Source organism: Typopeltis vanoorti, chromosome 12 (genome assembly GCF_054136105.1).
Source record: "Typopeltis vanoorti isolate ZY-2024b chromosome 12, IOZ_Tvanoo_1.0, whole genome shotgun sequence".
NCBI lineage: Eukaryota > Metazoa > Arthropoda > Arachnida > Uropygi > Thelyphonidae > Typopeltis > Typopeltis vanoorti.
The window spans coordinates 33,097,501-33,125,203 of NC_143560.1; the positions used below are offsets into that span (position 1 = coordinate 33,097,501).

At 37.2% G+C, this 27,703-nt stretch overlaps 1 protein-coding gene across 2 annotated transcripts in view; it reads left to right on the forward strand.

Annotated features, from left to right (window-relative positions):
• v (Tryptophan 2,3-dioxygenase vermilion) overlaps nt 1-27,703 on the forward strand; it is a 243,195-nt gene that overhangs the window by 206,926 nt on the left and 8,566 nt on the right. Inside the window, exon 13 of one of the 2 annotated variants that reach the window (XR_016549167.1) lies at nt 5,461-5,642. The exons of the other annotated variant lie outside the window; for it this stretch is intronic. The gene's annotated coding sequence lies outside the window, so the exon portion shown is untranslated. The remainder of the gene's footprint in view (nt 1-5,460; nt 5,643-27,703) is intronic. 2 annotated transcript variants of the gene reach the window in all.

Here is a 27,703-nt window from a genome sequence, read left to right on the forward strand (position 1 = left end):
TATTTATAAAGGAAAGGAATACTAATAAACATTGAATTATTTAAACAAACTGGAAATTACAGGTACAAATTGCCTCACATAATCGATACATAAAAACGTTGTATTTTTCAAGTTGTTCCAACTGGCGTGCCATTGTTTGTTGCAATTGTGCGTGCAAGTTCACGTGAACGCCAATGTTGAATAACTGCAGCATGGCTATCTGGGATGTTATAACTTAAATTATTATTTAAGTGGATTGGGTTCAGTAGGATTTCCCTTGATTCTACGATTTTCCTTTCAAACTCATCTTCACAGCGAAAAATATTTTCTGATCTATTCCAGCATACAGAGTGGCTTTGTTGGTCATCATTAGGATTATTTGAAAAAAGAACATGATTGGATAACGCAGTTGCATGAGATCCTTTGTATGAGATGTCTCTCTTATGCTCTTCTATGCGTTGTTCAATAGATTTGTTAGTTTGACCAAAGTATGGGATATTGCAATCACACCACAATTTATATACTCCAGGGTACTTAAGGTTGTGATGAGTAGGTTTTGGATGGCTGATTAGAGAGCGGATTTTTGGAAGTGTGGTGAAGAAGGTCCTGATATTATATTTTTTAAGGACTTCCAAAAATCCGCTCTCTAATCAGCCATCCAAAACCTACTCATCACAACCTTAAGTTTCAATTCAATATTGGCGTTCACGTGAACTTGCATGCACAATTGCAACAAACAATGGCACGCCAGTTGGAACAACTTGAAAAATACAACGTTTTTATGTATCGATTATGTGAGGCAATTTGTACCTGTAATTTCCAGTTTGTTTAAATAATTCAATGTTTATTAGTATTCCTTTCCTTTATAAATACCTGAAGAAGGCTGCTATATGCCGAAACTAGTAGTATTTATCATTAAAATCTTTATATGCTATCTCGGTCTTGGAGTCATTAAATCTATTTTTTTCAAATGTATAACAACCGAGTAAAAGCTGATCGTCACATATATATACACATACACACAGTATGTTAATACAGGCATGTTAATAATTAACATGTTTGAATGGTAAAATGTGTCAGTCAGTCTATTTTGTTATATTTTTAACTAATTTTACTCCTTGTTTATAGTGAACTAATATAGTGCACAAATTATAACATAAAATTAGTGTATACAGTACTGTATAAATAATGAAACATGAGTGTGCAGTGCTCTGCACTTACAGCAAAATCAGTTGGAAACAATGAAGTAAGTGTAATTGTTCAAAATTGCTGCTTTATTAATTGGACAATTCATCAGAGGATGCAGGGGAGGCTAGGTCATCAACAAATTCTTCAAATTCAGGAATTGCAACCAAGCATTCTGAGGATGGCTATACATGCATAATTTGTAAAAAGTCTAAGCTCATCTTCCAACTGTGATGTGACAGCAGTAGAGAACCTGTTTAAAAATTTGTATGTTACATCTTTGTTAGTCTACACAGTTTGTGTTTTCTTTTCTTTTTGGCATAAATTTCTCTGTAGCAAGCAGTTGCAGTCCATTTCTTCAAACAATCTCTCTGTTAATTTTTTTTTTCATATTCTTCTTCTTCTTCTGAAATATTCTATGCTTATTTCCATATAAAGTCTTCATTTGAGAGTGCTTACAGACCTTCCACCAACTACTCTTCACCTTCATTGTCAACTTCCAATTCCAACTCTTTATCCAGCAGCACTATGTTGTCACCAGTCTCTTGTAAGGCTTTGTTGAAACCTGTGAATGTATGAACATATAGTTTTCAGCAGCTTCTTTAACACATATACACTTGACTTTTGCCTCACTCCATTTTTCATCTACATTCTTTGTACAGTGGGTTCTTCTCTCAGAAACTTCCAAAAGTTTTTCAAGTTTCTCTCACAGTCAGTAGTATTAATATCCTGAGTGAAAGTATTTCTTAAATAATATGCCTTGAAGGCAGAATTAACACCCTGGTCCATAGGTTGCTGGAGTGAGGTAGTATTTGGTGAATATGTTAATGAAATGACCATAATAATATGAGTAGTAGTAAGTCACATACTGTGCAAGTAAACAGCAACAATTCTGTTCAATATTGTATTGTATCGTAAACAAAGTATAATACAGTAATGTGCTACAGTTAGAAAGTACTGGGAAATGTTAGGTAATACTCTTCTTTGAGTTTTAATTTTTGCCTCCATAGCTCAATTGGAAGAATGATGGTATATTGCACCCTTCGATTGGAAAAAGATCTAAGTTCGATTTCCGTCAGGATGGGAGGAATCCTTATATGGGCTTTTTCAGTTGAAGGTGAGTTAGTTGATCTCGTATGCTGCAGCAGGGTTTTTCTCTTGGAAACTCGGATTTTTCATCCCACATACAGACAACTCGCCCCTTCAGAACACATGCAATTTACAGACAAAAATACTAATGGTGGTGGTGGTGGGCAGTAGATGATAATAGTACAGATTCAGTGTTGTTTGTGGAAGGAGTGGTGGAGATGGAGAGTTATGGGTGTCCTCCCTCGATGAGTCCTCAGACTCCTTGGAGGTGTCACGAAATAATAATAATTGTTGAAAGAGCCTGCATCCTAGTAGAAGTATAAGGAAAGAAAATAATAATAATAATTATAACACTCAGTATTTTTACACCAGAGGAATCAAGAGTGTTCCAGTCATTATCCCATACTATACTACTACTAGTGTCTGCGCGGTTAGCCTAGTGGCTATGCGCTTCACAACTATATGCCTGGGGAAGGAGTGTCCTAGGTTCGATTCCTGTTGATGACGTGAGGAGCTTAAGGATCTTCCTCAGCCATAGCCAAGTTAGCCGGTCTTGGGCATGGACAGCAGGGTTTTTCCCCCAGTTTATCTGGGGTTTTTCATCCCACAAGCAGGCAAACCGGCCCCATGAACACACACACACATGGATGCAGTCAGGAATACTTAAGACAATCCCTCCAGCCATAGGTCTGAATTGTCAGCTATGCCAGTCCCGAGCCTGGATAAAAATAGGGGGGGGGGGGGACTGAAGTGGTGAAGTACCTCCCCGTAAAAGGAGCTCATGACCATTGAATCACCATACGAAATGAATGAATGAACTACTACTACTAGTAGTAATAATAATAATATATTAAACAAAACATTAAACAGTATGAAGAAAGATAATTACATTTCTTCATACTGTTTAATACAAGGTTTCCCAAACTTTTTTTTCCGTGGCCTGGTTATTTTAATACTTCATCTTCGTGACCCACTAAAATTTTTATGGCCAACAAAGATACTGCGAAATGGTGACACAGATGTAGATGGAGTACGTTTTACGTCTCTGTTAATTAAATAATTTATTCATTAGTCCCGATTAAATGCTATTTACTTTTATTTTAGAGTTTCGTGAAAAAAAAAAAAAAAACCCAAACGAAAACCTAGGTTTTCAAGAGTTTTTTAGGCAACCCGGCATTTAGCTTTCGGGACTCTCATACGAGGTAGCAGGGTTTTTTCTGATCCACCATTTGGGAATGCTGGTTTAATATGTTTTTTATATTATTATTATTATTATTATTAGCATAGATGTTAACTGCCACTCTGACCCCTACCCAACATAAACCTTTGCCATGCATTCTGGCTATTTTACTTGCCAAGGGAAAACCTACAAGCAAATTGAAGGCACAGCTATGGGCTTCTCTCTCTCTCTCTCCCAACCTTGCCAATTTTTTCATGGAACATTTTGAAAATATGGCCCTAAGCTCTGCCTCTCTCAATCCCACAGTATGGCTGTGCTGCATTTACAATATGTGTGTGTGTTTCATTTGCCCACATTGCAGGAATATGTTGGGAAGTTTTTAGCCCACCTCAACAGCCAACAACACCTAAGGATCTATTTTGCCATTGAAAAGGAAAGCAATAACTGTCTGCCCTTCCTTGACATTCTAGTCACCTATCCAACAAATCTTTATTCTTTTTAGTTTACAAACGACCTCCCCAAATTGGAAGGTACATTCATCATACTACCTCCCCTTGTTCCCAACAGCATGGTGTTATCAAAACCTTAGCAAATATAGCTGGAACCATCCCCTCAGACCACGTTAACCTTTCCACCAAAATGAATCACATTTAGGACTCTTTTGTAGCCAATGACTTTGTCTTTCACAGAATCAACAGAGCTCTCTACAATCTCCCCCCCCCCCCCAAAAAAAAAAACTCAAAACACAGAAAATTCATTACTATTTCCTATATCTGTGGCACCTCAGAAATTTCACACATTCTTAAATGATATAACACACAAACATCCTTCAGGTCATACCAAAAAATAGCTATCCTTATCTGCTCACCACAAGATAAGGATAGTTATTTTTTGGTATGGCCTGAAGGAGGTTTGTGTGTTATATCATTTAAGAATGTGTGAAATTTACATACCTATATTTTAGACCAACTGGAAGTGCTAATATCTATCCAGAATAAAACAGAAACTGTCCATCATCTGCACTACAGCCATTCTGGGATGGCAGACCATGCCATTCCTTCAATTGAATCTGGTGATCCAATGGGTTAGTGGGGGAACTTTCCTTTTGTACAGAAGCAGATATAACTCAGAGAGTCTATTTCTGGAATCCATCAGCGCACTACAACATTCTACAAACCTAAACAAATTCAGCTACATCACATTACCAAAAATCTGGTAGACTATCATTTGAGACCTTCAGCAAGATTCCATTCTTGCATCCATAGAGAGTATCAGTTAAGACTGTAGGAGCCTGCCTTTTGCAATCAGTCTGTGTTTGCCTTCCTACTGATGTATCTGCTTGCATGTGCTTAGTGTATTTCTTTGCACCCATGAAAATGCTTTGTTGACCAAGGCAAACTATTGGCATAATAATGCTAAATAATTTAGTTAATTATTATTATCTCTAAACATGCTTTCTTCACTAAATATCAACATCAATTGCATTCAAATTAGAATAATAATAATAATAATAATAATAATAATAATACAATGATAATAGCATAATAATGATCATATAATAATAATAATCATATAAAAACTATATTATAAACAATATGCAGAAAGTTATCATCTTTCTTCTTATTATTTTTTTTATACATTATTATGGGATAATGACTGGAAGACTCTAGATTCCTCCTATGTAAAAATATTGAAAATGATTATAATAGTTTAAAAAAGGCATCAATAAAACACATTAGATTATAGATATAGAATTTCTTTCCAGTTATAGAACTTCTTTAAAGGTAACTTTGAAGAAAGTCTGAGCCCTAACTTTGGGATGTAATTAGCTAGAGTTCTCAGTTCCTGATTCCTGATTGTAAACCAAGACATTTTTTTGGAACATAAAAGTGCTGGATTTGGTGAATTACTTAATAAAACTGTCTCTAGTAATATCAGTTTGAATCTCTTGATCATTCAGCCTGCTGTTTAAGAACAAATCACCAACAGATTTTAAATGACATTACTCGATTCACATTTTTTTTTAGAGCTCAGGATAGTACAGAGTTTCTGATGACATGCTGAAGAACATTGTTGCTGTTACTTAAAATCCTGAATTTTCTACTTGTGGAATTGAGGCATCAGCAGAAAACAGTTGGAGCTTGCAGAGAAATCAGAGAAATACCATCTTGACATAACTGATGTTACCAAAAAGAAGAAGACTTAACAGGTGAGATACTGCTAAGTAATAACTATAAGATGCTATATTTGTGCAATAGTGATCGAGGAACAGGAGGACCAGATGTAGTATTTAAAGATAACACAAAGATAAACTTCTTGAATGACAGCTAGTTTCAAGTAAAGTGATGTGGGCAAATGCAAAAGACAGAATGGGAAATTGCACAATATGACTTATGTCTGTAGTTTGACAAAAGGTTCTGTTATGAGAAAGCAAAAAAATTTTTCAAGTCTTTAGAGAAGGCAGCTGACAAGAAAAAAAAAAGGTTCCCCTTGAAGATCTAAACAGTAGAGTATGAATGAATGAAATTAATCCCATAGAAATGTTTGGGGAAAATTATGAGAAAAGAGCAAAGTTAATAATAATGCTAAGTTCACAATGGATCTCTATTCAAGACAAGGACTAGTTATTACTATCACAGTGTTCTTACATAAAGATGTGCATAAATTCACAGAGAGAACATACAAAAATGAGAAAAGTCTTATTAACTGTGTTAATGTTGACAGTGATAGCTTCATGTTGGTTCAGAATATAAGAATATAAAGGGGATGTGAAACAGGTATTAATCATCATTTACTTTTGAGCAGGTTAAAAATTTGTATTATACAGAAAACAAAATATTTATGAAAGTTTTAATAAGAATTAAAGTCAAGAATTTTGCAGTGGTGGATTATAGACTCACATATACAAATATTATTCAAGAAAAATTGAAATAGTATTAAACCATGAACTACATGTTACAAACTCATTGACAAAATATGAAGCAAATATTAACTGATTCAGTAAGAAAGGCACGTGGTGAAGTTTTCTGCAAGAATAGAAAAATCAGGACTTTAGGGGGAGACTCAAGAAGTTCAAGAGACAGGTCTGAAAAACAAGAAAGAAATCATATTCTTGACAATCAAATCAGTATGTGCTTTCAGCAAATACAGAAAAAAATGTGAAAACAATATAAGCAGTGTGTAAAAGTATCTAAACAAAGGTCATGGGAAGATTTTGAAAAGAATATAGAAGATACAATATAGAATATAAAATAGGGAAACAAAAATGAATGCGAGATTATTAGAGGAATTTTACCTACCGAACGTTTCTCATAAGAGATGATTGTTTTGGCTGGAACAAATGATTTGAAAGGAGAAAATTATGGCATGAGAGAGGACATGAAAGAATTACTGGAAGTAGCAAAAGAAAAGAGAATTAAAATAGTGAGTCTGTTGCCACAGTATGACAGAATAGAGCCAAGAAAGAAGGCCATAGTAGCAAATTACTCGATATGTAGGTTATGCAGGAGTGATGTGATGTGAGTTTGACAGGCAAAAGGACTTATAAGAAGGGTGATTTGTATCTGAATGGATTTGGCATTCAGAGTATGGAACAGTGCTGTTGAATGAAGGGAAATTGGATGTGCAGGGAAACTAGAGCTTTTAGGAGGGGAGGGAAAACTGTTAACCAGATATGCAGACATCAGTGAGGCAGTCGAGTGTAAGAATGTGTATAATATACCTAAGTTAGTACCACTGGTAACAAACCAGAATGGGATAGTTAGTATAAAATGTCAGGATATTAGTGAGCATAAGGGGCTTTTGCACTTTATGTACATTAATGCCTGGAGCATTTGGAACAAGCAGGCGGAATTTTGGCACTGATTAGTTCATCCTGGCCAAGGGTTATTGGCATTAGTGAGACATAGCTGACAGAAGATGATATAGTTAATAGGATAGAATGTCAAGGTTATAGTGTGTTCAGGGAGGATAGAGAAAAGAATGAGGAGTGTTGTTGATGATAGCCGATAAACTACAATCTCCCATTCTTTTCTCTATCCTTCCTGAACACATTATATCCTTTACATTCTATCCTCTTAACTATATCATGTTCTGTGCTATTTTCACCAATGTGAAAATAGCACATTTGAGGCTATCTAGTGTGAGATTGAGGACAGCAGAACAAAATATACAGTTGGATGCTGCTATAGACCAGGGAATGGAAAAGATGGGGGATAGTATACATTGGCAAATAGACTCAATGAATGGAGGGTGGGTAATTGCTATGGGGGATTTCAACTATGGGAACGTAGATTGGAAGGAGGAGAGGAAATGGAATTTATGCAGTTACTAAGGAATTATTATCCGAGACAGCATGTGATGGAATATACGGTTCATGAGTGCTCAATCTAGTAACTGCATCTGAGAATTTGTCAATAACGAATATTACCACATTGCTGCCAATTGGTGAGAGTAATCATATGGTCTTGACTTGGGAGGTGGCTAAATGTGTGGAATTAAGATGGGATGTATGTAGCATTACAGGGCTGGTTAGTATGACAAATTTAAGAGATTGCTTGGATCAGTGCCAAGGCATGTGAAACTGCAAGGAATGAAATTGGATGTTCATAGTGCATGGGAAGTGGTAAAGGAGTGTTTGAGGGAAGTAATAGATGTAATAGAAGTATGAATATCTTCATTAAGCTGGAGCCAAAAAAAAAAAAGAAACAATTGTGGAGGGAATTCAAGGAGAAAGGTGGTCAGCCGGTACACGAGCAGTATAAAGCACAGGCCAGAAGGGTGATGGTAAGAAATGCAAAAGCACAGTATGAAAGTAAATTAGCAATGCAGGCTAAAGATAATCCCAAACAATTCTTTTGATATGCTGCAAGTAAAAGAAAGAATGTTTATTATTATCATGATTATTATTATATGGGCACCTCCATGGAGTCCGAAGACTCATCACAGGAGAACCAATCTATCCACACAATCTATCATACCTCTCCTTGAACCCATTAACAGACAAAGCATTCACAACCGACTCTGACAACCATTCCACTCATTTACAAGTCTCCAAGCAAAAAATCTAGTCCTCACACCCTTACTAACCAAATGTTTATTCAACTTCCAGGGATGGCCCTTTGTTCTGGTTCCTCTAGCCAAGTACTGAAACATTTCCTCTGCATCTATCCTATAAAATCCTTTAAGCAACTTAAATGTTTCTATCATATCCCTTCTTTTTCTCCTATCATCCAACTTCTGCAATCCACACACTTTCAATCGATCCTCATAGGGAACATTCCACAGCCCACTCACCATCTTGGTCACTTGCCTCTGAATCCTCTTCACCGCTTCATTATCCCCAAGAAACCCAGGGGACAGAGTAATCTAGTGGGCATATCAAGGCCTTATAAAGAGGAATGACAACTTCCTTATCTCTACTTGTTAATGTGTTCTTCAATAGCCAAGTAATCTTATGGACTACCTTAGCAACCTTAGCAATATGTCCTCTAAACTTTAACTCTTTCTACCACCACCCCAAAATCTCTAGCTTCATATATTTCCTGAAGTACACTGGGATCAATGTGATACATGGCTTATAACCTATTTATCCCAAAATGCATAACTTTACATTCTCCACATTAAATTGATACCCATTATCTTTTGCCCATACTGACAGCCTGTTGAAATCATCCTGCAAACTCTCCACATCACCTTTATTAACTATTACTCTACCTAATTTCGCATCATTAGCAAACAACTGAATATTTCCTTTCTGATTATTTCCTATATCATTTATATACAAATTAAACAACAGTCTCAACTGAATCTTGTGGAACACCACTAGTCACATGTTTTCGCCTCAATTCTGTCCCTCCATGTACAACATTTTGATATCTGTCCAGCAGTCATGCTCTTATCCATATTACCCATCCCCATTTGTTCTAATTTACGTAACAGAGTTCCATGTGATATTCTGTCAAATCATCATCATCATCATGCGTTTCAAGGATTTATGCCTAGCATGGCCTGTTCCGTCCTTAGAAGTCATTGTTGAATCATTTAAGAGGACGTCCTGGTTTTCTTTTTCCTAATGGCTTGTATTTGAAGGCTTGTTTTGGTAATCTTTCTGTTTTTGATATTCTGTCAAATGCCTTTGCAAAATCCAGCAAAATCATCATGTAGCCATATCCTTTATCCACCTCAGCTGCTACTTTATTATAAAAAGTTAGTAAATTACTGTGTCATGACCGACCCTTCACAAAGTCATGTTGACCCTCATACAGTATCATATTTTTATCTACTCATTCTTGAATTTTGAATTCTTGATTTGGTCCGTGCAGTTAGCCAAGTGGCTATGCGCTTTGCAACCATATGCCTGGGAAAGGAGTATCCTGGGTTCGATTCCCATCGTTGACATGAGGAGGATCTTTCTCAGACATAGCCAAGTTGGCTGGTTTTGGGCATGAACAGCAGGGTTTTTCTCCCCAGTTTATCAGGGGTTTTTATCCCGCAAGCAGGCAAACCGGTCTCGAGAACTCAACACTTCCACAGATATAAGATACACCAGGAAGCATAGGGCTAACCACCTTATCCTTGTGTATGGTTGAGGTTAAATAAGTTAAATGAATAGAAAACCCTCGACATTGCAAGATAAAAGAGGGGAAAAAGGAAGAAGAAGAATTCTTGAATTTTCTTTTTTACCAATTTTTCTAGCACTTTCACCCCACTCCTGAGATACCGATTGGTCTATAATTTGCTACTACAGTCTTAGAACCTCCCTTATGTAATGGAATTATTTTAACCTCTTTCCACTCCTTTGGAACTCTACCAGAGCTGAGATACTTGAAATAAACCACCTACTCAAAGGCATTACCAGTTCCCTCACCTTCTTAGAAAATCCTAGCTGATATCCCATCTAATTCCATAGCTGTATTTACATTGAGATTCTGAAATATCCTAAGAACCTCCAATTCCTCCGCCTCTGTTCCCACATTAGTGTCTGTCACATAAGTTAAAGCAGTAACTTCACTAGGATGATATAGCCTTGCAAAGTGGTCACTCAGTAACTCAACTACTTTATCTACTTCTCTCTCCTCATGACCATCATCACCACTCATTATTAATTATGAAATGTATTTGTGTTAGGAAAGGCTGAATGTATATTGTTCAGTTGATTATCCATTCTCATTCCTTCTCAACTTCACTTTGAATAATTTATTCAAATTACCATATATATGCATCTCCTCTGTCCAGTACAGATATCATCCTATTATAAAATGCAAGCACTGAAAACAGTGCCATCCTATAGAAAATCAATGCTTCCATCTGGAAATATTCCTGATTCATCCTAAATTATCAGTCCATCGACTGCTACCCCAGTGAACTGGATTCTCCTATCCTCTTTCATTCTGTCTTCCTCTGTTCTTTGGACAGTCTTCCTCATGAAGTGTTCTCCAAGTACTCATGTTAGAGGCTTAATGGAGTAAAACAGCACTGAGAAATGATTAATATATATAAAAATTCCTATATAAAAATTCTACACCTTTTAAAACTTCTATTTGAGAATTTAGCATTATATAAAAAAACATATTTTGGTTAGCTTTCATATCACCTCACCGTTTACAAACATTCCCTTAAATGACAACTTATAAAAAAATGTTTTTCCTACTGATATCACAGATCTCTTTTCCTTTGCTGTCTATTCTGGATATTTCTTTTGGAAAAACAAAATTAAGGGTACCTCTATGGGTTCTCCCCTCTCTTTCCTCCTTGCCAATTTTTTATGGAATATTTTGAAAAACAAGCTCTTGACTCCTCTGGTTAAGATATGTGGATGATGTGTTCTCTATTTAGCGTCATGGCCCAGACACATTCAATTCTTTCCTCTCTCACCTAAATATTCTTCACCTAGAATTCAATTTACTATTATTATTATTATTATTATTATTATTATTGTTATTATTATCTCGGGCAACTCCAAGGAGTCGACAGACTCATCGAGGGAGGCCTTAACATCATGTCAAGAGTAGCTATTCAACATTCACACAGTATCTATCATACCTCGCCTTGAACTCATTCACGGTCATAGCACCCACAACAGACTCTGGCAGCTTATTCCACTCATTCACCACTCTCCAAGAAAAAAACCTAATTCTAACACCCCTGCTAACCACACTCTTGCCCAGCTTCCATATATAGCCCCTAGTCCTCCCACCACCAATCCTATTCTCAAAAATATCTTCTAGATTAATCCTATAGAAACCCTTCAGTAATTTGAATGTCTCAATCATATAATCAATAGTCTAGATGGGGTCTTATTAAGTCTCGATATAGAGAAACAATAACTTGTTTGTCTCTGCTTGTTAAAGTATTTTTCAGCAACCAAGTGATTCGATGAGCTGTTTTGGCCACTTTTGCAATGTGCCCACTAAACTTCAACTCCCTATCCACTAACACTTACAAATCCCTGGCCTCATCAATCTCCTGGAGTACGGTTCCACCAATGTGATATACTGCTGCTAATCTTTCACTCCAAAATGCATAACCTTACACTTTGCCACATTAAATTGACATCCATTTTCCCTAGCCCAGTCCTCCAAACTATCCAAATCATCCTGCAAAATTTTGACATCCTGTGCACTCACAATTGCTCTACCCAACTTTGCATCATCAGCAAACAAGGGAACACTTCCTCTCAGATCCTTTCCTATATCGTTAATGAACAAATCGAAAAGTAGTGGTCCAAGAACAGAACCCTGTAGCACACCACTAGTCACAAGCCGTCTTTTGGACTCCATTCCTGAATAAACCACTCTCTGGTATCTCTCCATCAACCACCCTCCTATCCATCTCACCAACCCTATATCCATCCCCATCTGCTCCAGTTTACTGATTATAGTAACATGTGGTATCCTGTCAAAGGCCTTGGCAAGGTCCAGTAGAATCACTGTAAACCCATTACCCTTATCCAGTTCAGCCGTCACTGTGTTATAAAACATGAGCAAGTTACTGAGGCATGATCTACCCTTCACAAAACCATGTTGTCCCCCATACAGTATCCCATTCTATCCAGTCTTGTATTCTTCTCTTGACTAATTTCTCCAAGACCTTGACAACAATTCCTGATATGCTAATCAGTCGGTAATTTACAGCAGCAGTCTTGGAACCTCCTTTCTGCAGTGGAACTATTTTCCCCTCTTTCCACCCCTCGGGACTAACCCAGACCAGAGACTCAAAAACGGTCAAGGGTACTGACAATTCTTTAGCTGCTTCACGTATGACATGAGCTGGTATACCATCCAATCCCACATATGTATTGACATTTAGGTTTTGCAATAGACTACTCACCTCCACTTCATTCACCACAATTCCCGTATAATCTATTGGTTCATTCATTTCTGCAATGTCACCACCCCTGGAAGATATATTCTTGCAAAGTGCTCGCTCAGTAATTCAACTATATCAGCTGATTCGGTTACCTCCCTACCATCGGCGTTCTTTAAAATCATTCTGCCATATACATTTTTTCTTTTACTTGCAACATATTGCAAAAACTGTTTAGGATTCTCTTTAGCCTGCATGGCCAATGCAGGCTAAAGAGAATCCTGGAAAATGTTCTTTTATAATCCTTTTTTGCTTTTCTTACCGCACCGTTACCCTTCTGGCCTGCGCTTTATACCGTTCATGTGCCTGCAGGCCACCTTTCTCCTTGAATTCCATCCATAGTTGTTTCTTTTTTTGCAGCTCAAGCTTAATGGTGTTATTCATCCATTTAACCCCTACTTGATTTATTATTCGGACTCTAGGTATACAGTCAGCCATTGCTTCATGCAAACACTTCTTTACCACCTCCCATGCACTATCAACTTCTAGCCCTTGCAGTTGTACATGCCATGGCACTGAACCAATCAATCTCCTAAGCTTGTCATACTTACCAGCCCAATAATTCCACATGTACCCCGTCTTAATTGTAAAATCCACATCTTTAGCCACCTCCCAAGTGACCCTATGATCACTCTCACCAATTGGTGGCAACGTGGTCATATTCGTTACAGTCAAATTCTCAGATGCATTTACCATGTCAAGCACTCTCTGACCCCTAGTATTTTCTATTACATGCTGTCGCAGATAGTTATCCCTTAATAACTGCATAAAATCCAATTCCTTCCTTCCATGTGTTCTCTCCTCCTTCCAATCAATGTTACCAAAGTTGAAATCTCCCATAATAATTACCCTCCTTCCACTCATTTCTTCTATTTACTTATGCATACTGTCTCCACCATCTATTCCATCACCTGGTCTATAGCAGCACCCAACTGTATATTTAGTTCTGCTAATTTCAATCTTACACCAAATAGCCTCAAATGTGCTCTTTTCTCTATCCTGCAGTTCCACTTCTATTCTTCTTTGCTGTAGCTCATCAGCTATCGTCAATAGCACTCCTCCCCCCATTTTATTCTCCCTGCCACTCCTGAACACACCATACCCCTCACATTCAATCCCACTAGCTGTGTCATCTTCTGTCAGCCATGTTTCTCTAATGCCAATAACCTGTGGTCTGGAAGTGCCAACCAAGGCCAAAAATTCTTCCCTCTTGTTCCTAATACTTCTGGCATTTGTATACATGAATTGAAGAAGCCGATTTGTCCCATCCCTATTTTGATGCCTTATACTAACTATCCCATTCTGTTTCATGGTATTTCCTACTTGCTTGGGTATATCACACACATTCACACACTCAACTGTCTCCCTAAAATCTGCAAATATACTCCCCCCCCCTTAATAACTGTAGTTTCCCTGGTTCTGTAACTTCATTTCCACCACATTCGACAACACCTTTTCAAGTCTCCGCACACCAAATCCATTCAGATGTAATCCATCCATTTTATATAAATCCTTTCGCCCATTGAACTCATTCCACACATCCACAAATTCCACACCACTCATCAAACATAATTCACGCATAAAGTCTTTAGCAATTATGGCCCTCCTTCTATACTCTTCACTGTCATGCCGTGGCACCAGACTCACCATCCTAACTCTCTCACTCTTTTCTTTTGCTACTTCCTTCACATTCTCACTCATAGCCTTTTTATTTCCTTTCAAATCATTTGTACCCACTACCACTATCAATTCCTTCACCCGCTATTTTTGCATCCTAATTGACTCACTTACTTCCTTTATGGTTGCATCGGGTTGGTACGATTTTGTTAAACTCTCAACTAACACACCTCTTACTAGGGAATCTCCGTACAATACATGCTCTTTCATTTTGTTTACACTCACTATCATACCCTTATTTTTTCTATCATACCTTTGCCAATTATTAGTTGGTATGCTTGTTAAAAAGAAACTAAGAAACTATCTAGCCTTTCTAGATATACCTTAGTAACAAACCTGCCTAATGGTAACCTGTCCTTTTCAGTACAAGAAACCCTCACACAGAGAGATTCATTCACAAACTTTCCATCCCCCCCAAACAATATGGTATCATTAAAATACTAACCAATAGAGCTCAATTTGTTCTGATGAGGCCTCTTTTGCAGCAGAACTTAATCATATACACCATACCTTCTTATCTAATGGCTACAGTCCCCACAGTATTAGAAAAATTATCGATCATTCCCCAAATCCTCATGCTTCTCTTCAGAAGGATTTTAACAATGCTATCATCATGCCCTATGTCCAATGCACTTCAGAAAAAAAAAAAAAAGACAGAATCTTAAAGAAATACATCTGCACAGCTTTCAAGTCCCCCACTTGAAATTAGCCACCTTTATCCACTTTACTAATCCACTTTATCTCCAGTTCCTGCAAGTTGGCTTGCTATGGACAAACACAAAGATCAGCCACCGTCCACATGGAAGAAAACCAAAAAAATACATTTGTGGTCATGATTTTGGTTAATCAAGCCATGCAAACTATGCTTTGAATATAGCTCATAGAATTAGTTGGAAAAAGACCACTGTGCTCCATCACAGTAAATTTAGAAGAGAAAGACTGCTTTTAGAATCTATAGCTGCTCTCAGAAATCAGCCTAATTTGAATAAATATGGCTGCATAAAACTTAAAAATTTCCCAAAATATGGGAAACACTAATACTTCAAGATCCCAATTTACATCCTAGGCTGCCAATATGTACCCATTGAATGTTTCCCACCTAGTTAGGACTCTAGTCTTTTGTCTATATGTTTCACTTGTTTTTATGCTGCTTGTCTTTGTTTGTGTGTGTTTGTACTGTGCATCATATTGCACTCCCTGATGATGTCTTAGTGACTAAGATGATTTACTGGAAGAATTAAATATTATTTTTAATCCTTTCTCTAAGTGCTGGAAGAAACTCATGTTTCCTCCAGCACTTAAGTCTTAACACATGAATTGTTCTCCGAGGACTACAGCCTCCAGCTGTTCAAAAAGGATTTTAATAAATTTTTTGTGTGCTAATTTCCTTCCTGCTCACGCATAGTGTGCGTAGGTTCTAAAACCTCTAATGTGTGGTACTAATATAATAAATATAACAAAAATCCAGTTTTGTATTCTGCACCCACTCATCTGAAATATACTTAATAACATAACATGTGGGACCCATCACCTTATGTAGTGGTACTATTTTTTTTTCCTTTCGCTCATTCAGGACTGCTCCTGTTGGAAGATGCTTGTAAAACAACCAAGTTAATCACTGTTAGCTGTGTCTTATATTCCTTATTTTCCATTATCATGCTCAATGCTGTTCTCTTCCCTCCTACACAAAATTCACTGACAAAATATTCACAAAACATTTTCTTTATATCCTCAACTAGTGCCATATATGTCTATCTCCAGTAGCTTAAGTTGAACTTTCATATTTATCCTTTCTTCCACTAATAACATAACTAAAATTCCCTAGGATTATTTTGGCTTTGCTTTCTCTGCCAATCTCCCTGTTTCTGTCTATGTCGTGAGAAAGTGGTGGTTCAGTTAGAGTTCAGAAGATTTAGTAAAACTACAGGTCCCCCCCGTGCATGTGCACATGCACACACATTTGTAGGCATTCTTGAGGCAAATGAGTGCAAGAATGATCAGATAATGCTGAATATAGCTCTGCAGGTTCAGGAATTGAATTAGATAGACAACATAAGGTGAGAAGGAAGTTGTGGGTCAAAGTAGATACTGCAGTTTATGTATACTAATGCCAGAAGCATCTGGAATAGAGGGGGAGAGGGGGTTAGCATTTGTTAGTTCAACTTGGCTAAAGGTTATAGGCACTAGCAAGACTTGGTTGATGGAAAAACGATAGTCTTTGGGATAGAATGCCATTGGTATAATATTTTCAAAGAGAATGGAAGGAGGTAGGAAGGGAAGGGTTTTAGTAATGATAGTGGAAGTATGAGGACAGTTCATTTGAGGCTATCTGGAGTGAGATAGGGGCCAACAAGGTTAAATATAGGCTAGGGAGGTGGGGAGAGGATTGAAGGGATATAACATGCATCAGCTAATTAGCACAGTGAGGGCAGGTTATGTGGTTATTATGGGGACCAGCTATGGGGCACATAGACTGGAATGAGGAATGGTCACACAAAGGGAAGGAAATAGAATTTATACAGCTGCTAAGTGATTATGACAAACTAAGGAACTGGCATGGAGCATTTGCATGGCACAAGAAACAGGAGGGTAAAAGATGTCAACAGTGTTTGGAAGTAGTATCAAACTGTACATCCACAGTCAGGGGGATAGGTTAAGTAGGAGTTAGATGGATGAATAGCATCATTAAGTGGAAGTAGCAGAACAAGAAAATGTTGTGGAGGGTATATAAAGACAAAGGCAATCAGCAAGCTCATGAGCAATACGAGGTCTGAAGAGTGACTAGTATGGGAAGGAAGGCAAAAGCTGATTATGACAGGAGCTAGCAGAGCAGGCTAAAGAAAATCCCAAAGAAAAGAATTCTTTCACTGTGTGGTGAATAAATGGAAGAACAACTATGGAAGGATAACTTACAAATGCTGATTATAGGAAGATGACAAAAAAGTGGACAAAATAGTTATATTTTGTTTGCTTGTCTTTGTCTACAGTAATCCGCCCTGAATATTTCATTATCTATATCTTTGCCAGATATCTAATATTTCTTCTTGTCTCACCCTCACATCAGACAGACCTAAAGCTACTAATCCTTATTGATTCCTTCTCTCTCTCTCTCTCTCTTCAGTTGATGAGGACACACCTCTTCAGTAATCATTGATAATAGTCCATTTCCATCAATATAAAGTCAATAATGTCACAAAACCTCTCTCTCTCTAAATAATCAAGATCAGTATCTTCAATAATCAAGCCTGTATATATTCAGTCATTGCTTAACTTCTTCATTCTCTCATATGCTGTTTTATTTTTATTTATTTATTATTATTTATATATATTTTTTAATGATTTTTTTTTCCATAAATATTTTTACACAAACATGTAACACTGACATGTTTGACATTGCCCAGTTTTATACAGGGTTGTGGGAGGCCCCAAGTTATTGTTTATTAAACATAATATACAATACAAGATAGGAAGATGTAATTGTGGTAGTACATACCTTGAGAGATGTCCAACATATCACATCACAACAAATGCTGGAAGTGGCCATCTCTTTCATGCAGTCACCTGGAAATCCAGCGCTCAATTGTTTGCAAATGTTTCAATTAGCTGAGCATGGCTGATGTTGCCAATTACATTGGTGATATTCACTTTAAATGACTGGAGTGTGCGTGATTTATGGGCATAGACCTTTCCCTTCAACATTCCCCACAATAAGAAGTCTGGGGGATAATAAATTTAGTTTAATCCTTTTATCCAAGTGTAAGCAAACAAAGTTTGCACCTTAAAATATCTTCAGGACTGAGGATATTGTAACTCAATGCAAAGCACATCTCCTTGTGGACAAGTATAATGCTATGCATTAAGGGAAGGGCCACTATCCAGACGAGACCTCAATAAAGGTCGAAACCAGTCTGGGTAGTGGCCCTTCCCTTAATGCATAGCAATATACATGTCCACAAGGAGATGTGCTTTGCATTATGGGAGATACTGAGACAAGAAGTGATGAGATCTTGGTCCACCTTTGCTACGTGTTGCCAAGGGATGTACCACCTTACCTCAGTCCTGAAGATATTTTCAGGCACAAACTTTGTTTGCTTACACTTGGATAAAAGGATTAAACTAAATTTATTATAGTCTAACCAAGTGTAAAATAAACTTCCAACCCAAGTCTGGGGGACTGAGATCTGGAGACCTTCATGGCTATATTCTTTGGAGATTATGCAATCTTCAAAGAAGAAGCTGGTTACAACTGCCATAGACCTTTTGGGAATGTGACAGGTTACCTCGTCTTGCTGGAAGTAGACACGTTGTAACTCAATGTCATTCAACTGATTAACAAACATGTTGATAATTTCGCAGTACATGTCTGTGTTCACCATTGTTTCAAAGAATATGGGCCCTATGATGCACATGTACAACATAGCACACCACACCCCAATCTTGAGGTCATGCAGCTGATGTTCAGGAATTGCATGTGGATTTGAAGTGGCCATCTCTTTCATGCAGGCACCTGGAAATCCAGTGTTCCATGTTTGCAAATGTTTCAATTAGCTGAGCGTTCAGCCCACAAGCGTGTATTCTGTAAATTGACATACCCAGGCACGCAGAACCACGCTTTGTCTGAGAAAAATGTTATGTCCAGGATGTCATCATTTTCAGCCATGATGGTCTGAAAACTTGCAGTATGACACCCTTTTTGCAAAATCGGGCCCCTGCAGTTCCTTGACTATGGATGCTTGATTCTGGCAAATGCTCCCTTTTTTTTTGCTGCTCTGTGGCAAGGCGAAGGTGACAAGCCAGTTTCTTGGGACAGTCGCCGTAAACACTTGCTTGGTAAGTTAAGCAACCTGTTATTACATCCTACACTGTTTCCTCGGTCACTGTGGGATAGCCGGCCCTGTAGACATTCACCAACGTCCCTGTTGCTTGCAGTTTTTTCACCATCTTCTGTATCACACTTTTTTGATGGCACTGCAACATTAAACCATTTTCTGAAATTTGAGCACGTAACCTTGAATGAACTCATAGTCAATGTGATTTGACCAAGAACACTTTCTGCTCAATCATTGTACATGTATATACAGGGTGTTCGGGATAAATTTGACATATTTATAATTAATTATATTTTTCCGTAAGTTACATGTATTAACACACACTTCTCTTCATTTAAAAGGTTGGACCCTTCTTCATTCATATACAAGATGTCAGAAAGGATGGATAGCTGGAACCCACCTGAATCATGGAAGAGAATAACTTGTATCATGATGATTCGTGCCGGCCATCAAAATAAGGATATTTCGACTGCTGCCCAATGCTCCCTGAATACAGTAAAAACAATCAGGCATGAACTAGAGACTTGCAATGGTGACTACGAGGATGTAGCAAGAAGAAAGATCCCTAGCAGACGATCTGATTGCGTTCGTACAGCAGAATTCCTCGCAAATCTGCAGGAACAGGTGTTGAAGATCCCTGGCATTGGAATTCGGGCTTTGTCACGTGAAATGAATGTTGCAGCCTCTACTATGAAGCTTGCACTCAATGAAGACCTCCGCTACTACTCATACAAGCGCCGCAAAGGTCAGCTGCTTACAGAAAAGGCCCGTGAAAAACGTTTGATAAACGCGAAGAAACTTCTAAGCAAAGTGAAACATCCTGCGGAACCACAAACAATCTGGTTCTTTTCCGATGAGAAAAACTTTTGCCAGGATCAAAAACACAACACGCAGAATAACAGATGGCTTGCATACAGTACAAAGGACATTCCTCGTGTAATGCAGACTAAATTTCCCCAAACTGTGATGGTTTTCGGATGTGTATCCTCTGAAGGCAATGTGATGCCTCCCCATTTTTTCCAAGAGGGCCTCAGGTTGACTTCAGATGGCTACGTGGAGTTGCTAAACACTGTAGTCAAGCCCTGGATAACAAGGGTAGCCAATGGTAGGCCGTATGTATGGCAGCAGGATTCGGCCCCTTGCCACACCTCTGGGAAAAGTCAAAAATGGTTGTCTGAAAATTTCTACGACTTCACCAGTCCAAATGTTTGGCCTCCAAACTCCCCAGACCTTAACCCCATGGATTATTTTGTATGGGGCGCAGTTGAAAAAGACACCAATCGCACTTCCAGTAATACAAAAGCCCAGTTAATGGATAAAATTAAAACAGTTTTTGCGGCCCTTCCCAGGGAGACTGTAGCATCAGCTTGTTCGAGGTTCCGAAGCAGGATTGAAGCTGTGATCGATGCTAATGGTGGTTATTTTGAGTAAATCTTGTTGATAGTATTGTAATTAACTCTGCCTGTAATGTTTTTTGTCAATTCATTAAATTTAATAGATACAAAGAAGATTTTCTTTTTCCTTACGAAACTGTCAAATTTATCCCGAACACCCTGTATATATATATCTGGATATGTGTTTGCCGCACCAAGACTGGTCGCAAACTGAGCTTATCAGGGTGTGGGGAACCCAACGTTGGAAGTTGGCAATGGTTCCTATGGTGACCACAATGTAGACAAGGCATGTCTCTATCCATGTTGGTACTCCCATAGTTGCAACGATCATTTTGGTATATTATGTCTGTAATAAAGAATGACTCAGGGCTTCCTACAAGTGAAACACCATGTACATTTGGCAATGTTGAACATGATATATAAATGTCAGTTAATATACAGTTATCTTCTAATTGTTTCTTAAAGTTACATAAATTTGCCACTTCTGTTAACCAATTGCTGAAGACCATTCCACATATTTTCTAATACTAAAAAAAAACTTCATATATTTGTTCTCATGCTCTTCTTCACTATCACGTTTGTTATGCCTCTAGTAGAGCCTGTTCAGACAAGTGTAGCAGACTCCTGCTGCTGGTTTTATATATGCCCTGAAGTAACTTCGAAACTTCAATAAGATGAAGTCCTGCTCAGGTGATTTCGTCACTCACTGCGACAGCACCAACCACTCACCCTGCTTACTGGAGGCCTGAAGTGGCTTAAAAATACCATGTTTGCTCTTTGAAAGAGCTACCAATATGGCATTTAGGCCTACACTGATACTAATGTACTATATAAATTTACAGCATTAAATTTCATCTTCATCTATGTGTGTAGAGGCTTAAGTGCTGTGAGGACATCATGTTGGAGGCTTAATGGATTTTTTACAACACTCAAAAAGAATTAAAATAGAATGTAATACTTCCTATATTTCGTCCTAGTCACTAGGACATCTACGGGGATTACAAAAACAATTAATGTAATATATACACAAATAACACACAATACTAAGCCCAACCACGTGGGTGATACTAAAGTCCTATCTAGGTAGAGCGCCCTCTAAGGGCAGTAGTAGGTGGCCTGGAATGTAAGGTGGGAACTCTGGTGATGAGTGTTTCCCAAATCTTCGGAAGCTTAATGCAACCGTATTTATTGAGATTTGGTTGGTTTTTGAGAGCTGCTGCTGCTTCTAAGAAAAGTCTCTCTTTTTTGAATTTGCTGTGGTGGAGCATGGTGGTTTTCTTCCATGATACCCTGTGGGTGGTGTCCAAAACATGGTCAGCCAAGCCTGAATGGCCATAGTTGTGTTTGAAGATGTACAACTTGTGTTCCTCTAGACGGATGGATGCTGATCTGCCTGTCTGTCCAAAGTACGCCAGCTTACAGGAACAGGGTACTTTGTAAACTCCAGGCAGAGAGAGAGGAGGGAGCTGATCTTTCGTAGAACGGATAAGGGTAGCAAGTTTGCGGTGGGGCTTATATGCTGTGTGTAGGTTGTACTTTTTTAATATCTTGGCTATTTTTTCGGATGTGCCACGGATGTAGGGTATGGTGATGGCATTTTCTTGTCCTTCTCGTCAACAAGATTTTAAAAATGCCATCACCATACCCTACATCCGTGGCACATCCGAAAAAATAGCCAAGATACTAAAAAAGTACAACCTACACACAGCATATAAGCCCCACCGCAAACTTGCTACCCTTATCCGTTCTATGAAAGATCAGCTCCCTCCTCTCTCTCTCTGCCTGGAGTTTACAAAGTACCCTGTTCCTGTAAGCTGGCATACTTTGGACAGACAGGCAGATCAGCATCCATCCGTCTAGAGGAACACAAGTCGTACATCTTCAAACACAACTATGGCCATTCAGGCTTGGCTGACCATGTTTTGGACACCACCCACAGGGTATCATGGAAGAAAACCACCATGCTCCACCACAGCAAATTCAAGAAAGAGAGACTTTTCTTAGAAGCAGCAGCAGCTCTCAAAAACCAACCAAATCTCAATAAATACGGTTGCATTAAGCTTCCGAAGATTTGGGAAACACTCATCACCAGAGTTCCCACCTTACATTCCAGGCCACCTACTACTGCCCTTAGAGGGCGCTCTACCTAGATAGGACTTTAGTATCACCCACGTGGTTGGGCTTAGTGTTATACACAAATAACACACAATATATCTATTGTGTGTTATTTGTGTATATGTTACATTAATTGTTTTTGTAATCCCCGTAGATGTCCTAGTGACTAGGACGAAATATAGGAAGTATTAAATTCTATTTTAATTCTTTTTGAGTGTTGTAAAAAATCCATTAAGCCTCCAGCATGAAGTTCATCCTCATCTCTTGTTAGATAAATTAATCACATTGCAGCTAACCAACTGATTCTTGTACCTATTACAATACAATCCCTCAACACATCTAGTCAATCTTTAAGAAATTTAACTCCTAATATTTGAACCTAGATCACTTATGAATACATTAAACAACAAAGATCCTAATACTGAACTGTGTAGTATCTCACTTATAATTAATCAGGCTCTTTGAATTCTTCTCTCAAAACACTACTTCCCATCATCTAGTAGGTCTAGTACAGTGATGGCAAACCTTTTAGGCTCAGTGTGTCAAAAATTTGGAAAATGTCCAACTTGATTCTGCTGGTGTGCTCTCCCTCCCCGAACAAAAGAGAAACAATTCTTTTCATATTCATTTATTTTAAAAAGATACAGTCCAATCATATGTCGTGCTATGCATTATATATTGTAACATCAAATAATTACAAAAATGAAATACAAGTAAAACAAACTCAGACACATGTAAAATAATAATAATGAAAAAAATAGATTCATAATTAAAACAGTCTCATCATCATCTTCTTCTTGGCTTCCCATATTAGGCAGTTGTTTGCCTGTAACATTTTCAAGGGTTTAAAAAGTGTTCTGCCCATCTCTTCGTGGGTCTTTCCCTTGATCAGTGTCCCTTTGGTTAATATTTCCAGGCAATATTTGGCCATCTGTCCTCATTCATTCTTTCTACGTAGTTTTTTCGGTTCTTTCTATAGTTTGTGATGTCTATTGTTAATTATGGATAATTGTTTTCTTATTTCTTATCTTGTCTATTCTTTTATAGCCTGCGAGTGGTCTTAGGAACTTCATTTCTGCAGCTTTCACTTGTCTTTTATCTCGGTCTCCCCAAGTCCATGTTTCACTGCCATATTTCAGAATTGGTTTGGCGATTATTTTATTTAGTTTTATTTGAGTTGTTCTAGACATCTGTTTATTACTGAAGTGTCTGTTCAAAGTTCTAATGACTGCGAGGAATTTTTGCTTTTTATATGGAATACCGATTTCTCCATTGGGGCTTATGTCATTTTCTAGATATTTAAATTTGTTCACTTGTTCTATTATTTTGTTGTGGATGACTAGTTTGCATTTAATTTCTTTACCTTGAAATGCTATTGATTTCATTTTATTTATTGAGATTTCAGGTCATACTGTTCTATTGTTTTGTTCAATATGTGTAGATTTTTTTTCTAATTAGTCTTCATTTTCAGCAAAAATAACTTGATCATCAGCATACAAAAGGCTGGTTAATTTTTTATTTCCTATTTAATTCCTGTGATTTTGTTTTTTCTCCATTCGTTTGAAATTTTTTCCATATATATATATATATATCTATATATTGAAGAGTATTGGTGATAATCCACTTCCTTGAATGAGACCTCTATTGGTTTGAATTTTTTCGGTTGTTTCATTATTAATTTTAATTTTAATATAGCTTTCTTCCATTATATTTGCTATTGCTTTTGTGGTTTGAGGTGGAGCTTTCAATTTATACAGTATACTGATTAATTTTGTTCTGTTGATTTGATCATATGCTTTCTCATAATCCAGGAAGGCCATATATGTTGGCAGATTACATTCTATTCTTTTTTTTCTATAATTTGTTTGAATGTAAATGTGGGATCTGTACAGGATCTTCCCCCATGGTATTAATTTACTTTTAATTATATCTAGATATATTTTATAGCATGTATTTAATAAGGATATTCTTCTGTAGTTTCCGCAATTCTTTCTGTTTCCTTCTTCCCATATTCTGTTTAGAAATTTAATTAATCGTAATTGAAATGGTTTACAGCTGTATTTGTATAGTTCCGAATTTATTCCATCTTCTCCTATAGTTTTTCTATTTTTTAGTTTTTCAAATATTTTCTTTAGATCGTTTAACTGTATTGGTTCAAAAGATATATTTCGGTGATTACAACACATTTTTTATTATTCAGTTATACAAAATATTGAAATAATAGTTCCTGACAAGTTTCGTAAATCGTAGGATTTACATCTTCAGGGGGTAAATAGTATAACTTAAAGTTTAAACAAGAGAATTAATAAATACAAATCATAACCGTCTGGCTATTCATAAAACTCAAATAACAGAATGCAGATATAAAACGTTATTGACGTTGAACAATACTGGATGATGTCACGTGTTCTTGTTCTCGTTCATACAGTCTGAGCTCAGATTGAGGTAGATTTTTTATTAGAGCTGACCACACTTGATGGAGAATTAAACCTTGATTTTTATTGCATTGGGTTGGGTTTTTTAGCATATTAGCAGCTTCTTTAAATTTTCTTATATAACTGTTGTTTTCTATGTATGACATCATCGTTTTTTGCCAGAGTACATCATGTCCAGTGGAAGTAATATGGAAAGCAAGACCAGTTTTTTGTTCTCTTTTGTATTGTACATCTTTTTGGTGTTCAGCCATGCATATTTCTCCAGATCTTCCTGTTTGGTGTTCAGCCATGCGTATTTCTCCAGATCTGCCTATGTACGCAAATCCTCTTGCGGGATTTGCCTACATAGGCAAATCCCGCAAGAGCAATGGATTTTGTAGACTCCTGGTTTTTTAAGAGGATGATGAGGTGGTTTTGGTGGATGTAGGAATCTTGAGATTTTTTCCATAGGAAGGAAAGCTACTTTTATGTTGTGTTTGTTCATTAATTTGGCTAGCTTATCTGTAACATTTTTGATATAAGGAAGCGAGATTGCGTTTTTGTAATCCTGTTTTATTGTGTTGTTAGCTGGAGGCATTTTAAGGATTCTCTTGATGGTTTTTGTTTCATATCCATTCTGTTGGAGGATTTGTGTTAAGTATTTTAGTTCTTCATTACATCTTTCTTGTGTGCTGGAGATATTGTATGCTCTGTCTCGAAGAGTTTTAATTGAGCTTACTTTTTTGTGAAGGATGGTAGTGTGAGGTTGCATTTAGAAATCTTCCAGCATTTGTTGGCTTCCTATATACTGAGAAGGAGAGTTTACTTTCTTCATTAACTTCTAATAGAATATCCAGAAAAGGAAGTTTTTTATTTTCTTCTTGTTCTAAAGTGAATTTTATGGTGTTGTGCAAATTGTTGAGATAATCTTTGAAATTGATAAGTTCATCTGTTGTTCCATTGAATATGATGAAAATATCGTCCACATAGTGTAGCCATATTTTTGGTTTTTTATGGTAATTCTTAAGAGCATTGTTTCAAATTTGTTTGTTTATACAATGTTTAAAAAGATTCAAGATGTCCAGAGGGAAGAGGTCTTCTAGGAGATTCAAAATTTCTTGTCTTGGGACGTTTGTAAACAAGCTGATAATGTCTAGACTTGCTAAGATGTCTGTTGGACCAATATGTATATCTTTCACTTTTTCTATGAAATGTTTACTATTTTTTATGAAGGAAGATGTTTTTCCTATATGTTGTGAGATCATGTTGGTGAGGTATTTTGCCAAGTTGGAAGTCGGTGAATCTCTTCCATCTACTATTGGTCTTAAAGGTATATCTGTCTTATGCATCTTTGGAACACCATATATTCTTGGTATCAAAGGATGTTTTGATTGTAAGTATTTTTAAGTTCTTCTGTCCAGAGAGGCACTTTTTTTATTAGATCATTTGTTTTTTTGTGTGTATGCCAAGTACATAGGAAGCCAACAAACACTGGAAGATTTCTAAATGCAACCTCACACCACCATCCTTCACAAAAAAGTAAGCTCAATTAAAACTCTTCGAGACAGAGCATACAATATCTCCAGCACACAAGAAAGATGTAATGAAGAACTAAAATACTTAACACAAATCCTCCAACAGAATGGATATGAAACAAAAACCATCAAGAGAATCCTTAAAATGCCTCCAGCTAACAACACAATAAAACAGGATTACAAAAACGCAATCTCGCTTCCTTATATCAAAATTGTTACAGATAAGCTAGCCAAATTAATGAACAAACACAACATAAAAGTAGCCTTCCTTCCTATGGAAAAAATCTCAAGATTCCTACATCCACCAAAACCACCTCATCATCCTCTTAAAAAACCAGGAGTCTACAAAATCCATTGCTCTTGTGGGATTTGCTATGTAGGACAGACAGGAAGATCTGGAGAAATACGCATGGCTGGACACCAAAAAGATGTACAATACAAAAGAGAACAAAAAACTGGTCTTGCTTTCCATACCACTTCCACTGGACACGATGTACTCTGGCAAAAAATGACATGTCATACATAGAAAACAACAGTTATATAAGAAAATTTAAAGAAGCTGCTAATATGCTAAAAAACCCAACCCAATGCAATAAAAATCAAGGTTTAATTCTCCATCAAGTGTGGTCAGCTCTAATAAAAAAATCTACCTCAATCTGAGCTCGGACTGCATGAACGAGAACAAGAACACGTGACATCGTCCAGTATTGTTCAACGTCAATAACGTTTTATATCTGCATTCTGTTATTTGAGTTTTATGAATAGCCAGTTATGATTTGTATTTATTAATTCTCTTGTTTAAACTTTAAGTTATACTATTTACCCTCTGAAGATGTAAATCTTACGATTTACGAAACTTGTCGGGAACTATTATTTCAATATTTTGTATAACTGAATAATAAAAAATGTGGTGTAATCACCAAAATATATCTTTTGAACT